We start from the raw sequence: 16,010 nt of genomic DNA on the forward strand, positions 1-16,010 counted from the left end.
TTTGGCAGAAGTATTGCATGCAGGGAAGGCAAATCCATATCCAGAGTAAGTGTCTATCCCAGTAAGAACAAAATGCCGCCCTTTCCGTGATGGAAGCGGTCCAATGTAATCAACCTGCCACCAAGTTGCTGGCTGATCACCTCGAGGAATTGTGCCATACTGGGTACTCAGCGTTGGTCTCTGCTGCCAGCAGATTGGGCACTCAGCAGTGGCTATAGCCAAGTCAGCATTGGTGAGTGTAAGTCCATGCTGCTGAGCCTATGCATAAACTCCAGTCCTGACATTGTGGCCACTTTGTTCATGAGCCCATTGGGCAATGACATGTGTAGCTGGGGAAAGAGGATGACTGGCTTCCACAGAAAGCATCATCCTATCCACTCGATTGTTAAAATTCTCCTCTCCTGAGATGAATTTGGTGGACGCTCACATGAGACACAAATACCTTCACTTCTTTGTGCCATTCAGAGAGGTCTACCCACATACCCCTTCCCCCTACCTCCTTGTTTCCAATTTTCCAGTCCAAACCATTGGCCACAGCCCATGAATCAGTATACAATTGCACATCTGGTCATGTCGCCTTCTAAACAAAATGAACAAACAGATGCACTTCTTGAAGACCTGCCCATCGGGAGGATTTCCCATCACCACTGTCCTTCAGGGAGTTCCCAGAAAGGGGCTGTAGTGCTGCCACTGTCCACTTTCAAGTAGTGTCTGCATATCACGCAGAACCATCTGTAAACCAGGCACGAGTTTTCTCTTCCTCAGGCAACTAATCATAAGGAACTCCCCATAAGGCCATAGGTCAGACTGGGAGATGGAAGGTAATATGATGAGAGTGGAGACCATCTGCATTTGGGCCACTTCCTCATGCAACTTACTTGTCCTTCAGGTCCTGCCTGGGCCTGATCTTGTATATACCACTTCCATTTAATGATGGAGTGCTGCTGTGCATGTCTGGCTTTATGACTCTGTGCATCAGACCACACTCAGTTCCTGGTGGGCAGCTCAGGCTGCATGGTGATTTGATGGCCCAGGGTTAAGTGTTCAGTCTCTACTAAGGCCCAGTAACAATCCAAAAGCTGTTTCTCAAATGGAGAGTAGTTATCTGCAGAGAATGGTGAGGCTTTGTTCTGAAATCCTAAGAGTCTGCACTGTGACTCACCAATGGGGGCCTGCCAAAGACTCCCAGCATCTCTGTCTGCCACTGACACTTTAAGCACCATTGGATCAGCTGGATCATATGGCCCAAGGGGCAAGGCAGCTTGTACAGCAGCCTGAACCTGTTGCAGAGCCTTCTCTTGTTCTGGGCCCCACTCAAAACTAACAGCTTTTCAAGTCACTGGATAAACAGGCCAGAGTAGCACACCCAAATGAGGGCTGTGTTCCCTCCAAAATCCAAAGAGGCCCACCAGGTGTTGTGCCTCCTTTTTAGCTGTGGAGGGGCCAGATTAAATAACTTACCTTTCACTTTAGAAGAAATATCTCAACATGCCCAACACCACTGGACCCCTAGAAATTTCACTAAGTTAGAAGGTGCCTGAATTTTTGTGGGATTAATTTCCCATCCTCTAGCACGCAAATGTTTTACCAATAAGTCCAGAGTCATTGACACTTCTTCCTTACTAGGTCCAATCAGCATAATGTCATCAATGTAATGGACCAGTGTGATGTCTTGTGGAAGGGAAAGGCAATCAAGGTTGCTATAGACTAAATTTTGACATGGGGCTGGAGAGTTGGTATACCCCTGAGAGAGGAGAGTGAAGGTGTATTGCTGCCCTTACCAGCTAAATGCAAACTGCCTCTGGTGTTTCTTTGAAAGGGGAATTGAGAAAAAGGCATTGGCCAGATCGATAGCTGCATACCAGGTACCGGGAAATGTATTAGTTTGCTCAAGCAACGAAACCACATGTGGAATCAAAAAACCAAAACCAAACCCACTGCCGTTGAGTCGATTCCAACTCATAGCGACCCTACAGGACAGAGTAGAACTGCCCCGTAGAGTTTCCAAGGAGTGTCTGGAGGATTCGAACTGCCGACCTCTTGGTTAGCAGCTGTAGCACTTAGCCACTGCACCACCAGGGTTTCCACATGTGGAATAGCGGCTGCAATTGGAGTCACAACCTGGTTAAGTTTACAACAACCCGCTGTCATTCTCTGAGACCCATCTGTTTTTTGCATAGAACAAATAGATGAGTTAAACGGGGAAGCAATAAGAATCATCATCCCTGCACCCTTCACGTCCTTGATGACAGCAGTAATCTCTGCAGTACCCCCTGGAATGCAGTTTTGCTTTTGATTTACTATTTTCCTAGGTAAGGGCAGTTCTAATGGCTTCTATTTAGCTTTTCCTAACATAATAGCCCTTACTCCACTTGTCAGGATCCAACATGGAGTTTCTGCCAGTTGCTGGGTGTACCTATTCCAATTATGCATTCTGGAAGTGGGGAAATCATTCTAGGATGGGCTAGGGGACCCAGTGGATCTGCTGTGAGATGAACTTGAGCTAAGACTCCATTGATAACCTGACCTCCATATGTTCTGCTCTGACTGGTGGGCCACAGTGATGTTTTGCATCTCCTGGAATTAGTGTCAGTTCAGAGCCAGTATCAAATAATCCCTAAAAAGTCTGGTTATTTCCTTTTCCTCAATGAAGAGTCACTCTCATAAAAGTCTGTATATAGAACCCTTTGTGGAAGGCTGGGAGAAAGATTAACAGTATAAATTTTTGGCAGTGTATTGAAGTCTTTCCCAAGGAGACCCAGCCTGTCTTTAATTCAAGGGGTTGTGTGTCTTTAAACTGGGAGTTGATTAAGGGGCCCTGACTCTCTATTCTGGCGATTTCAGTTAGACTGCTGTTCACCTGACCTAGAATTCATCCATTTGTACAGATCAAGAAAATATTTAGTAGATTTCCTATCTATTTCCCTCCTAGGGACACCCTGACTAAGTAGCCAAGGCCATAAGTACATACAAGTCAGACTATTCCGATTACTTCTTTGACTCTGCTGTCCATTACTGTAACCATGCCCACCTTGTCTTTGTCGATTGAGTGCCACTGCCACTTGGACCCCACCACCACAGGCTCCAAACAGACCCATTGTAGTTAGGTGTCTTAATTCAGTTAGGCCATGTCCCACTCTCAAATCTGACTTCCATAAAATAGCAATCATAGCAGTCTTCAAGGATACTGGGGCTCCCTTCACAAATTTGTTCCTTACCATTGTGGTAAAAGGTGTGTCCTCTGGGCACTCCATGTGTGGGTCTATGGGTCTAACCTGATAAATCCACTCTAACACACCTATTTTCCTAAGCCTTTGGATGTGTGTGTGTTTGGATACCTTCTTCTACAGTATACCAAGGCAGGTCTGCTATCTCAATTTGATTTAGTGTAGGCCACTGCATAGTCCACACTTCAGTGACACAACCAAATAAACTATTAGAGCCTTTCCTAACCTCTTGAGCTGAAACATTGAATGAAGAATCTGTGCTCAGTGAGCCCATATCAATAAACTCAGACTGGTCCAACTTTGCATTCCTCACACAATTATCCGACACCCTTAATAGCCATTCCACACATATTCCCCAGGTTTCTGTTTTTACATATCAGGAGAGTCAAGCAGTTCTTTTACAGTGTAGCATACCTCCTCCTGGGTCACACTATGTACTTCACCTTTTGAAGCTTACTGTAAACCCTGGTGGCATAGTGGTTAAGAGCTATGGCTGCTAACCGAAAGGTCGGCAGTCCGAATCCACCAGACACTTCTTGGAAACTCTATGGGGCAGTTCTATTCTGTGCTGTAGGGTCGCTATGAGTCAGAATTGGCCCAAGAGCAATGGGTTTTTTTTTTTTTCTTTCTTTTCTTTTTTTTTTTTTTGGTTTTGGGACTTAAGTCTAGTTGTAGGTCTAGAAGCAAAAATCGGTGGTGGGATGTGTTTTGAGAACATTCAGCAATGTGTTGTAAGGCATCTGCCTCAGGCGATGCCCCAGGCACTCAGATGCTGCCCCAGACAATATCTCAGACAAAGGCCCTTCTGACACAATTGGGTTAATCTCTTCATATGCGGGCAGAGGGGCTAATGGTTTTGTTGGCAGGAGTAATTTAACAATTCACTTAGGGGCTCAGTGTCCCCAGCTTCCTGATTATCTGCCCATATGTCCCCATCTCAAGTTTCAGGATCCCATTTCTTCCCAATCAGTGTCCTCACTTTAACTTCAGACACCATTCAAGGTGAGGAATTTAATTGACACTGTAATTCAGCCACTCTTATGACAAGACTCTGGGTTTGGTTTTCAGAAATATCAGCTCTGTTACTAGAAGAAATAAGGCTTTTTTTCAGGGCACAAGTGGCAAATCTGAGGTTGTTGATGTGGCTTTTGAGCTTTGACTCTGAAGCCCTGAGCTCATCTCTTTCTTTCAACACTTTGTCTAGAGAAAGTAGGACCAACCAACCAGCTTCCTTATACTTCTCATTCTGACAAAATTGTAGAAAAGTATTAAACATGTGACCACTCAGAGCTTTGCCTCTCACCAATACTTGACCTATTGGTGAAGATATTTTTTGTATTTCTATTACCACCTCATGCCATAGATTAGCAGTGCCCTCTTTACTACTGGTCATCAACATCTTTAAGACTAACCAGACTTGAGAACCCATTTTAAAAACTCATCCATATAATATTGTTTCTCTAGAACCACTCCTGGTACCAAATGTCTTAGTCTGGGTTCTCTAGAGAAGCAAAACCAGTGAAGCGTGTTTATATATATGCATATATATATTGAGAGTGAGAGAGAGATTTATCTCAAGGAAATGGCTCATGCAGTTGTAAAGACTGGAAAGTCCCAAGTCTGTGGGTCAGGTGTCAGGTTGGAGGCTTCTCCTGACTCATGTAGATGCAGGAGCTGAGGAACCCAAGATCAGCAGGTCAGATAGCAGGTTGCTGGCTCATGGGCTGCAGAGGTTGACAAATCCAATGTTGGCAGGTAAGACTGCAGGCTGCTGGCTCAAGTCCCAAGAGCTGGAGGTTGGGTGATGTTGAGCCAAATGCAGGATCCAGAGCAGAGCAAAAGCCAGTGAGCTTTGCCAGGAAGTCCATATATATATTGGATGCAGTCCACACCCAAAGGAAACTCCCTTTCAATTGATTGACTGCTCGTAGCAGATCTCATCATGGCAGTGATTACATCGTTACATAACTGCCAAACCACTGAGAATCATGGCCCAGCCAACATGACACACAACTTTTACCATCACACTGTACTTCATCAAATCTAATACAATCATTATTTGTGTGCCACTAAAAATGACTGAAGTGCTACCAAGCACAACTGCAAGAGGCTATTGATGGTAAGACACATCTCAATTTCAGGGATGTTAGAATTATTTTTACAAAATTGATGAAATACAGTGTACGTACAATTCCCTTCTATTTTAGCAGATGAAAATTATATTCCATTTATAGTCATGATAAAAAGTTTCCTTCTTGAATAAATTTAACTTAAAAATAAGTTGATTTAAAGAATAGTATTATGTGAATTAGAATAAAACCCCAAAACCAAACTCGTTGCCATCAAGTCAATTCAAACTCATAGCGACACTATAGAACTGAGTAGAACTGCCCCATATAATCTCCAAGGAGCACCTGGTGGATTCAAACTTCTGACCTTTTGGTTAGCAGCCAAGCTCTTAACCACTACACCACCAAGGTTTCCAAATTAGAGTAGAAGTCTTATATTATATAGCAAGATCCTGGAAGTGGCACACAAATCATAGTGACATGGCCTGAATACCAAGGCCCCAATACTGTCCCTGGGCCCCATGTGCCAGTCAGGCCTAGCCCCACCACACTGCTGCACTGCTGCCCAGTTTCCACCTGGGCAGAGCACTGGCTCCTGGACTAAGCATGGGAAAGGCATTTGGACAGTTATGCCTGTGCTCGGGTTGAAGAATGTGGCTATAACTCCAATCCCAGACCCGTTATTGTCCAGTCAATTCAGACCCATAGCGACCCTACATGACAGACTAGAACTGCCCCGTAGGGTTTCCAAGGCTGTAATCTTTATGGAAGCAGACTGTCACATCTTTCTCCCGTGGAGCGACTGGTGAGTTCAAATGGTGGACCTTTCGTTCAGCAGCCAAGCGCTTACCACATCACCACCGGGGCTCCTTCTGGCTATAACTCACCTAAGTCATTTTAAGAGAGTGAAAAGTCGCTCTAGGAAATGGACTCGTTATAGCTATTGGGAAACTCTGGACTGGCCTCTGTTTAAAGAACAGCGTACTCAGAGGTTTCTATTTTTTGTTTTGTTCTGTTTTAAATCTATTCTCCAAGAAGTCAATGGAAAAAGAGCATTTTAGTCAGTGTTGCTGAGTAATTTATTTACCAATAATGGTTAACTAAACACTTAACACTCAGTTTTAGTCATTATCAAACCAAAGAATGGCCTACTTTGTTTTTCATAGTAGATTTACCAATTGGAAATAATTATGAATAACTTGAAGCAAAACGCATTTCACTGGGAAAGTATAAAAAGTACCTAATTTGCTGCTTCCAGAATAGGAAAAATGAGGTGAGCATAATTTTAAGTGGAGTTGGGAAAAACTGTTAAAAAAACAGAAATAAAATTCTGTGCTGTTCCACACCATCTCGCTGCCCATTGCAATGGTTTGTGCTCAGCGTGCAGGCTGCACTGGGTTGGGTCCATAGACTGGTAGGTGCTGTGGGCAACATTTCCTGGAGAGCCATGCTGAGCCTTTTCACTTACTCAGTGCCTGTTCTTGAAGGCTATTTTGAATCATTAGCCAGAATGCAACAGAGCAGGAGGTCACAAGTCTTACAGGCTCCACTGCTCGCACGTAGCCTGTTTTTGCAAACTTAATTTTGAAGGTTTTAATGTAGGTGTAATTGAGAAGATAAATTGAACACATATGCATAGCCTAATAAAGGTATTCTCTGGAGTCAGCAAATATTCACATCATATTAAGCATCAATGAACCTATTACAGTATAATAAAATGGAAAGGTCTTATAGCAGAAGGTTATTTATAGGCTATCGGTTATTAGTGTGTAATTTTCAAATATTATCAGTAACAATTAGCAAAATTGATAACACTACAGATGCAGCTGTTTCCCCTCACCAGTGCTAATAACACCAGCAATAAACCCACAGTAACACCAGCAATAAGCCCACAGTAACACCAGCAATAATCCCACAGTAACACCAGCAATAATCTCCCACAGTAACACCAGCAATAATCCCACAGTAGCACCAATCCTACAGTAACACCAGCAATAATCCCACAGTAACACCAGCAATAAGCCCACAGTAACACCAGCAATAAACCCACAGTAACACCAGCAATAAACCCACAGTAACACCAGCAATAATCTCCCACAGTAACACCAGCAATAATCCCACAGTAGCACCAATCCTACAGTAACACCAGCAATAATCCCACAGTAACACCAGCAATAAGCCCACAGTAACACCAGCAATAAGCCCACAGTAACACCAGCAATAAGCCCACAGTAACACCAATCCCACAGTAACACCAGCAAGGATCCCACAGTAACACCGGCAATGATCCCACAGTAACACCAGCAATAATCCCACAGTAACACCAGCAATAATCCCACAATAACACCAGCAATAAGCCCACAGTAACACCAGCAATAAACCCACAGTAACACCAGCAATAAGCCCACAGTAATACCAGCAATAAGCCCACAGTAACACCAATCCCACAGTAACACCAGCAATGATCCCACAGTAACACCAGTCCCACAGTAACACCAGCAATAAGCCCACAGTAACACCAGCAATGATCCCACAGTAACACCAATCCCACAGTAACACCAGCAATAAGCCCACAGTAACACCAGCAATGATCCCACAGTAACACCAATCCCACAGTAACACCAGCAATAAGCCCACAGTAACACCAGCAATGATCCCACAGTAACACCAATCGAAAGCTAAACCTCTTGTTTATCCTTATGGTGTTCTTGTTTGTCAGACCATGGCTGCATAATTTTATAAGAACTATTGCCTGCTATTCACAAAATTGACATCATACTTTGTATTGACATCAGACCCTAAATTTTGAAATGTATTCATAGGCTAGAATAAAATTCTAACCCATTCCAGTACCCTTTTCCCAAGCAGATGTAATGGTCAAAAAGCCATGAATATTTAAGAGGTAGAATTATTGAGACTTGATGTCTCAGGTCAGGTTCCCTAGAAAAAGAGCCCAAGGCAGGGATTTGCAGGTGGTTGATTGAGGAATAAACCTGTAAGGGGGTGAAAGAAGCAAGATGGGGGAGGAGAGAAATGCCAAATACGATGTGAAATCAGACAGCCTGGCTTGGCTTGATGGGGGTGGCCAGATAAATTGCACCATAGAGGTCATCCGTGAGCCCTTTGCAGCCAGTACTCACAGGGGCTGGGAGCTGGGTGTTGGAGCACCAACAGCACTAACAACTCCACTTGGTGACGTGGGGAGTGAAGAGGAAGGGGCATCACCATGGCTCCCAGGTTTGTGGCATCAACACCTGAATGGATTCATGTACACAACACAAACCCAAACCAAACCTGCTGTCGTCGAGTCCATTCCAACTCATAGCCATCCTATAGCACAGGGTAGAACTGCCCCATAGGGTTTCCAAGGAACATCTGGTGAATTCAAATGCTGAACTTTTGGTTAGCAGCCGCAGCTCCTAACCACTGTGCACCAGGGTGCCTATACAACACAACACCCTCGTAATACCAAAGATCTAAGATTTCTGAAGAAATATTAAAATTCTTCTGTGTACAAATCAATAATTTTTCCTTTAGCTTTTACTTTTCCAAGTTAAAAATACCATCCCTTGAAATATTTGCATAGGATCTATTTTCCATTAAAAATATATCAGCTTTAACCTGATTTTAGAACATATTATACAGCCACAGTAGTCAAAACAGCCTGGTATTGGTACAACAGATACATAGACCAATGGAACAGAATTGAGAACCCAGATATAAATCCATCCACATATGAGCAACTGATATTTGACAATGGCCCAATGTCAGTTAATTGGGGAAAAGATAGTCTTTTTAACACATGGTGCTGGCATAACTGGATATCCATTTGCAAAAAAATGAAACAGGACCCATACCTCACACCATGCACAAAAACTAACTCCAAGTGGATCAAAGACCTAAACATAAAGACTAAAATGATAAAGATCATGGAAGAAAAAATAGGGACAACGTTAAGAGCCCTAATACAAGGCATAAACAGAATACAAAACATTACTAAAAATGACAAAGAGAAACCCGATAACTGGGAGCTCCTGAAAATCAAACACCTATGCATCTAAAGACTTCACCAAAAGAGTAAAAAGACCACCTACATATTGGGAAAGAATTTTCAGCTATGACATCTCCGACCAGCACCTGATCTCTAAAATCTATATGATTCTGTTAAAACTGAACCACAAAAAGACAAACAACCCAATCAAAAAATGGGCAAAGGATATGAACACGCACTTCACTAAAGAAGATATTCAGGCAACTAACAGACACATGAGAAAATGCTCTCGATCATTAGCCATTAGAGAAATGCAAATTAAAACTACGATGAGATTCCATTTCACTCCAACAAGGCTGGCATTAATCCAAAAAACACAAAATAATAAATGTTGGAGGGGCTGCAGAGAGACTAGAACTCTTATATACTGCTGGTGGGAATGTAAAATGGTACAACCACTTTGGAAATCTATCTGGTGTTTTCTTAAAAAGTTAGAAATAGAACTACCATACAACCCAGCAATCCCACTCCTCGGAATATACCGTAGAGAGATAAGAGCCTTTACATGAACAGATATATGCACACCCACGTTTATTGCAGCTCTGTTTACAATAGCAAAAAGCTGGAAGCAACCAAAGTGTCCATCAATAGATGAATGGTTAAATAAATTATGGTATATTCACACAATGGAATACTACGCATCGATAAAGAACAGTGACCAATCTGTGAAACATTTCATAACATGGAGGAACCTGGAAGGCATTATGCTGAGTGAAATTAGTCAGATGCAAAAGACCACTATTATAAGTTCTTGAGAAATAGTATAAACTGAGAGGAACACATTCTTTTGTGGTTACGGGAGAGGGGAGGGAGGGAGGGTGGGAGAGGGTTATTTACTGATTAGTTAGTAGATAAGAACTACTTTAGGTGAAGGAAAGGACAATACTCAATACACGGAAGGTCAGCTCAAATGGACTGGACCAAAAGCAAAGAAGTTTCCGGGATAAACTGAATGCTTCGAAGGTCAGCAGAGCAAGGGCGGGAGTTTGGGGACTATGGCTTAAGGGGACTTCTAAGTCAATTTGCATAATAAACTCTATTATGAAAACATTCTGCATCCCACTTTGAACTGTGGCATCTGGGGCCTTAAACGCCAACAAGCGGCCATCTAAGATGCATCAATTGGTCTCAACCCACCTGGATCAAAGGAGAATGAAGAACACCAAGGTCACACAATAACTATGAGCCCGAGACAGAAAGGGCCACATGAACTAGAGACTTACATCATCCTGAGACCAGAAGAACTAGATGGTGCCCGGCCACAACCGATGACTGCCCTGACAGGGAACATAACAGAGAATCCCTGAGGGAGCAGGAGAACAGTGGGATGCAGACCCCAAATTCTCATAAAAAGACCAGACTTAATGGTCTGACTGAGGCTAGAAGAATCCTGGTGGTCATGGTCCCCAAACCTTCTGTTGGCCCAGGACAGGAACCATTCCTGAAGACTACTCATCTGACATGGAAGGGACTGGACAATGGGCTGGAGAGAGATGCTGATGAAGAGTGAGCTACTTGTATCAGGGGGACACTTGAGACTGAATTGGCATCTCCTGTCTAGAGGGGAGATGGGAGGGTAGAGAGGGTTAGAAACTGGCAAAACGGTCACGAAAGGAGAGACTGGAAGACGGGAGCAGGCTGACTCATTAGGGGGAGAGTAAATGGGAGTATGTAGTAAGGTGTATATAAGCGTATATGTGACAGACTGACGATTTGTAACTTTCACTTAAAGCACAATAAAATTATTAAAAATATATATATATCAGCTTTAAAAACATTATTGCTCTTTTAGACCCTTTCTATTTATTTTTCCTGCTGACAATAAATCCAAACTGGTTCTAGCACTCTAATAGCTGAGGACTAACCAGTACATACTCACCTAGCTACGAATCCCAATATTAGGCTAATTTTTTATGAAAAAGTAGTTACGCATTTTCCCTTGTGCGTTCATGTTCATCCTTTAGTCCAGGGGTCAACAAACTTTGGCCCTCGGGCCAAATCCAGCCTGCAGGCTGTTTTTTGTGGCCTGGGAGCTAAGAGTTTCTATATTTTTAAAGGAAAAGAGGAAGAGGAGAAGGAAGAGAGAAAGGGAGGAGGGGAAGGGAGAGGGAGAGGGAGAAATGGGCTGTATGACACAAAGTCAAAAATATGACTTATCTGCCCCAACCTGGCTCCAGTCCATTATGACCCCAAAGTTTGCTTGTTTGTTTCCAGAAGTGTGTTGATTCTACTTTTAAAAAACCTGATATTCAAAAACTTTAAATTGGCAGGTGATTTATGGAACAATAAAATTATTTGTGCTACAAAAGGCTTCATCACAGAATTTATATAAATTAATTCTAGCTCATCTAATCAATTATTTTTAATGTAACTCCTCAGTGGATTTCAGCATCATTCATATTAAGTAAAATAAACATGCATAATTCATCCTCTGCTTTGGAAAAATATTATTGCCTTACATTGTGATTATCATGGAGAAATTGAAAAATACAGATAGCTACAAAGATACAAATCACCCTGAATCTTACCATCCATTGTTAGCCATCGTTAACATTCAGATTCATTTTTTTAGGGCAAATAACCATCTAAGTTTTCAAATGTGAATCACATTATATGTATAATATTATACCCCCTTTTATTTACTTACCATTATAATTTTCAAAAACATTTTATTTTACTTAATTTATTCTGCATAATGAATGTTAGTTTATTTAAACATCTATTTTTTGACATTTATGTAGAACCTAATATTTCACTATTGTAAATGCCACATTGAGCATCTTTACGCATAAATCTAGATCCTCATTCCTGTGTCCTTAGGCTAGATTAAGAAGAATAACTAGTGGTCTCTACCCACCATCGTCTGGGCTCTATTCCTGGACTCCTTTATAAACTCATCTGTCTTTCCCTGGATCTACGAATCATAGAGTTCCTCAGGCTAGAAACTTGACCTTTTCTTCGCGCTCTCTACCTTGTCTCCAGATGACGTCACCCACACCCAAGGTTCCAAATACCATCTATATGCTGTGACTCCCATATTTGTATCTCCAGCCCCAGGTCTTCCATTTGAGCTCCAGGCCTACGTATCCAAGTACCTAATTATCATCTCCACTTACATTTCTCATACCATCTCAAACAGAAAACGTGCAAACCGAATTCAACGTTTTCCCTTTCCTCCCAGATCAAAAGCTCCTCCTCCATAATCGCCCACGTCAGTAGAGATACCACCTTCCGCTAAGCCCTTGTGATACAGCCTAGAAACCATTAGTGGCATCTGTCTTCCTCACCACCCTCCATTCACCCCGTCACCAGGTCCTGTTGATTGTACCACCTAAATATAGCTTTAATATCTCTACTTTTCTCCGTTTCCCCAACCCAACCCATCACCACTATCTCTTTCTAGGACTACCGTGTTTGCACCATATAATTTGTCAGGTAAACTGGGACAGTTTTCAGAGTGCTGGTCCCTCTGCATCCACTCTTGTCATGCCCTCCCCCTCCATCCTCTTTTCAATTCTCCACCCTGCGGAGATTTCTAAAAATGCCAATCTGCTTTTACAACCTTTGCATGGCTGTTATTGGCAAGATCTTAAAGGCCACCCCTGCTCACCTCTCCACCCTGGTCTTGCCACTTTTCCTCTCACTCTCTTGCTCCAACCACAGTGGTTTCCTTTCAGTTACTCAAGCGTTGGAAGCTTCTTCAAGCCTCAAAGCCTTTGTTGAAGATGTTTCCCTCTGGCTGTAACACCCTTCCCTTTCGTTTCAACACTCTTTTCCTGACTCCTCTCACACACACACACACACACACCCTACGTGCTGTCTCAGCACCATGTGAGTTTACTTTTTAGGTACTTACTACAAATTGTAATCTAAATATTTTTGTGTACATTTTTTCCTGTAGCATCTTTTTCTTCACCACACTGTAAGCTCCAAGAGGTGCAAACACGGTGTTTGTCTCATTTGCCAGTGTATCCTCTAGTGCCTCACATGTACTAGGCACTCAATAAATGCTTGTTGCATTAGTAACAGTCGTGGGGTATAAACTTTAAGATTTTTTACATTGTAAAGACTGTTTAAATTCGACACATTGTCAAATCACATTCCAGAAAGTTTGTATCCATCAGTTGATAAACCACCACTATGTGAGTTTTTTGATCACACCCATCCTGTCACTGAGCAGTATAATCTTAAATAACTTTTAAATATTTTGACAGGCAAAATAGTGCCTCATTATTATTGAAATTGCCTTTCTTTGATTATTAGTGAAGTTGAACATTTTTCACATATTTGACAGCCTCTCATATTTTCTGTGATTTCTCAATTCTTGGCAGGCTGCTTTTATTGAACCTTTTTGGGGGGTATTTGAGGGGTTATTTAGATTAATTATCTACCTACAAAATAATGCCATCAAACCTACTGAACTTCATTTGAAAGTCTGGGCAATTTGGGAGATCATGCTCCCCAAGGTTTATGGGTAGTCTTTAAATAATTCTCCCTTACTTTGGGAGACCATATAATTTATCATCTAAACTGGGACACTTTTGAGAGTGAAGAATGGCCCCATCAATAATTATGCCAGGACAGCAGGTATAAAGCAGGACTGTCCTGTGCAAGCCAAGACGCGAGGTCTCCCTAACCTTACCAGCCCCCTTTAATTTTCATGCAGACTTACAACTCTGGGATCTAAAGCCAGACCAGAGGTCCATGTGAGGGTCCAGGGATAAGCTGAGGATGGAGTGTGCCTTTTGTTCTGAATTTTAGTATGGTGCCTTTGCTGTGCTTTTCAGTGACTCGGTAGCTCAGCCCTGGCATTCCCTGTCACCCCTGCTGCTCATTTCACCCCCTTCCCTCACCTGCCTGACCCTGGGAGGCACTGGGGTTGCAACTCATGAAACTTAGGGAGTTTCTAAGGCTCAGATCCACCACCCCTGTCAGTTTGTCATACTTTGGTGCTTTGCATATTGCTATGATGCTGGAAGCTATGCCTCCAGTATTTGAAATATCAGGAAGGCCACCCATGGTGGACAGGCTTCAGCAGAGCTTCCAGACTAAGACAGACTGGGAAAAAGCTATGGCAATGTACTTCTGAAAACTAGCCAATGAAAACCCTATGGATTATGACAGAACACTGTCTGACTCACTTGCTTTGGACCCATTATCAGGAGGGATTAATCGCTGGAGGAGGACATTATGTTTGGTGGTGGACTCAAACATGCTGGTGACTGTGAGGATGACCCAGGACTGGGCAACATTTTATTCTGTCGTCATGAATTGGAGCTGACTTGATGGCTACCTACCTACCTCCCTCTCACATAATTTCATACAACTCTCTTCTCATGATGAGGCTAGTGGCCCAATGAGCTGAAGGAGCTGCCTTGTCTGTAAATGCAGAGCTAGTCAGAGGCACAGTCAAGGCTCCCAGAAGAGCTCTCATCTATTCCACAAAGCTGCTTCCTCCTTCATTTTGAGACACATTCCTCCTTCTTGCACTGCACTGATGATCAGGGACTGATTACCCAGTAACGAAGGCATACACGGCTTAACTGCACTTACTAATCTGTAGTGCACGATTTCACTTGTTTTTCACCACACCTGAAACTCATGTAAAGTCGTGCACTACAGATTAGTAAGTAAACATTTCAGCCTGTGCCCACCTTGCTTACTGGCTGATCCAGTCAGTGTCAATGCAGCTATATTCGCAGCTATATTCTGACTTTATATTGCTTCCAAAGTTATGTCAAGAAGTAACCAAAACAGAGCTTTCACTTCCTGGAGCATCTTGCGAGGATGTTCTTTTCTGACAAGTGTAACACATCAAAGTACAAGGCGCACAATTTCTGAGGCAGTTCATCCTGCATTGGGGTCACGTCCACACGGGCTTCAGTGCCCGTCACAGCTCTTGCAGTGCACCTACACACATTCCCAGCTTTTCCTAAATGTCCTTTTAGGCAATTGACACCCTTCAGCAAAGCTCAAAACAATAGATTGAGATGCTTACAGACTTGCATTTTCAAGAATTGCTAGGAAGATAAGGAAAGCGGAACAGGATGGCAGAAAACTTCCGGAAAAAAGGAGAGATCGGGAGCATTTAGATAGCTGAACCTTGTCAGTGCCACCCAATCTGAGGTATGACTGTATTAGGAAAGAACAGGAGGCTCCTCTTCCAACCTTGCCAACAGAGAGCAAATTCCCTACCGATGCAATTCCCACGGCACTGTTGTGCAGGTTGTGGACCGCATACCTCCAGGGGGCGCTATTCACACTGCCGTCTACTTGAATGGTACCAAATGGTCCCTCCTGGCAGTTCACAGTCCTACTGGCACTGTGCAGGGCACAGCCTGTGCAGCCATATGCTGAGACCCTGACTGACACCCTTTATGTGACTTCCCTGATAAAAGCACTATCCCTCTGATGCTGTGAGGGTTGCTTCATTTGCCAACACCTACAGATTTTTCAGGGTAACCCTCATTCCCAGCATACATTCACCTACTTTCTGTAAGTACTGTAGTATTTGTCAGGTCAGGTGTTCTGGTTTCAGATTTGGAAAATAGGTTATTGGTGCCATCTTTTATGTGCTGAGTTTTGCCTAGGCTTTGCCATTTCATTTTTACTGAGGAAAACATAGGAAATAAATCAGGACTTCCAACCTGCTCCTTCTGGTTC

The sequence above is a fragment of the Loxodonta africana genome, chromosome 23 (genome assembly GCF_030014295.1).
Source record: "Loxodonta africana isolate mLoxAfr1 chromosome 23, mLoxAfr1.hap2, whole genome shotgun sequence".
NCBI lineage: Eukaryota > Metazoa > Chordata > Mammalia > Proboscidea > Elephantidae > Loxodonta > Loxodonta africana.